Below are 2,500 nucleotides of genomic sequence, written 5' to 3' on the forward strand. Positions count from 1 at the left end.
TGAGCAACAGGCCGCAGCAGGCAGCAGTCACCGTCGGCTTGTCACGTAAATCGTTCATGTAACGATGAATACGTAATATATAGGAACAGCGGTGGACTTCTTGTCTCAACTCCCTGCTGCGTTCAGTGGACAAGATCATCAAGCTCGAGTAATAACATGCGATGTCGTCTTTGCATATGTTTCATAATACCAGCGGCGGCATATCGTCGCTCGTTTACGCAACGTGTGCCATATATTCATATAAGAGTGAGCATGTGAGCTTGAGGTGCGTGCGCATGTACATACTGTACTGTGCATAGTACGAGCAATCATCCAACTATCGTGTCACTCCTTTTCAGGCGTACGTAGAAATATTTCTTGTTTCTTGTTTCCAGCAGTAGATCATACAGACATCACTGATCCTTGACCATGGGAGATGGGAAACCTCCGCTTCTCACTCAGCGAAGACAAATCGTCTGCTACTTAGATAGCAGTCTGCTGCCTAGTGTGGGATAACAACAATTCACCAATAGTAGGCCAAGGAGATGTACTGTCAGGTGCTTAGGTTCGATTATTATTATCACATGAGAGGAGGGTGCGGATGGAACGAGGAGAAGGCATGGGAAGGAGGTTGAGAGGTATATCTGGATCTTTCGAGAGATCTTGTTGTATTCAGCAAGTTGCCAGCAAGGGTGAAATGGTATACGTGAAGTGCCGTGTAAGGATTGGAGGACCTCCCGCCGTATGCGTCGCCATTGCATGATGGGTTTATCCGTAGTGCGCGGGAGTTCCGCGGCAATTCCGGAGCGCGTGCCGCTCTTGGCTCTGGCGCGATTGGACGAGTTAAAAGTATGTTTTGTACTTTTAGCCTGCTGAGCTTGAAGAATGTAGTTAATCTATTCGCCGTTATAATATATATAACCGTAATACGTAACCATCCAAATGTTCTTGCACTCCTGCAAAAGTCGTACCGTTTGCGGAAAGATGTCATGTAATAAGGACTGCGAATACTCAAATGGTTTTTTTTTGGCTCCTTTGTCAGTCACTCTGCATAGCTTAATCAGATAATAATAGCCAAGTGAGATGGGACCTTGAGAGGAGAGAGATCTGTTTATGCTGGCCGACTCTCGTTTACGATGAACCAGAATAGTGGGAGAGATGGAAAACAAGGGCACGATGGTGTTGTAACCAGGTACAGGCACAAAAAATATATTGATGCCCAAATACAGTGACCGGTGGTCGTAGGTTGCTAGAGGAGAAAGTTTTGAACGTGTGCATGCAAGAGTATCAAGCAACAACGGGATAGGCAAACCAAGAATCCATGGAAAATAACTTGGTGATATGGACAGGGAAGAAATGAAGGAGACCTTCGAAGGAAGAAATGGAGGCACTCGCTCAGATATCGAGGTACGCCCAACTCTTGGCAGTGCCGTCCACTGGGAATGAAGCCCAGGCACAGATGTGCGGGCCCAGCCTTTGAGAGCGCCGAAGTGGCAGTCTCTCCACCGTCGAGCTCTGGTGGGGGCCACCATGTCTCAGGCTCGTAAAAAGGGAAGTGTTAATTTATTCAAAAGGAGTTCACCACTCAACACCCATTATTTCATCAATTCGCTTCAGTTGGCACCTGATATGTAGTAATTGCGCCTCGAAGCCGGCAATATCCAAAGCCATCTCCCGCCGCCCTTACTTTTAATTCGAGCGCCGTCCCTTGCTCCTTCCCCATCAACAAGGTCCTAGAGGAAGCGGCTGATGTTCTTTGTCCGATATCCAATACCCACTGCGATGGCTGCTTCTCTATCACTTTTCCTCACTTTCTTTCCTCCTTTCCCATCCTTTTTCGTCTGAGCCACCTCTTTGAGTATATTGCATTAATTCTCAGCCATTTCCCCACCCTTCGTCACCTTAACTTTATCTCGCGCCTTATCTCTTCTGCTGTGCTTGGGTTACACACCGCTCGTGGACAATGGTCAAATGCGCGTCATAGAACATTACTGTGCATAACTGGGTCTCAACTCTCAACCAAAATAGGAATGAGACTGGTGTGGACGGTGTGCCGAGCTTTCGTTAGGCAGCAGCATTATCAGGAAGTTCTGGATGCTGGAGTCCTATATGCGCCGATATCATGATGCCATCATACTACGTAATGAAGAATCATTGCTGTAGGCTATGGGTTGTAAATGGTGCACATCATGCGGTGTCATGCATAGTAAACAGACATGCAAAAACCACCGCAATCCGCAAATAAATGCGCAGACCATAGGGTTTACGGTAAATCCTGAATGTCTAGGGTTGCAGCTTTTCTGTTCACGCGGTTCGGACTTGGAACTTGGAGGGTGGGGAGGGGGCAGACAGATATCAAGTCAAAAATGGATTAGAGAAGAGTAGAAGAATATGATTCATGCAAGCCACACACGCATTCACCACATTTCAATGCAGTAGATGGCCACGGTGGCGTTTCTTCGGGGGCCCATGATCGATACAGATCTTTTCTATATGAGGGCGAAACCCGAAGAATAGGCTT

The sequence above is a fragment of the Cryptococcus neoformans genome, assembly GCF_000091045.1.
Source record: "Cryptococcus neoformans var. neoformans JEC21 chromosome 3 sequence".
Lineage (NCBI taxonomy): Eukaryota > Fungi > Basidiomycota > Tremellomycetes > Tremellales > Cryptococcaceae > Cryptococcus > Cryptococcus deneoformans.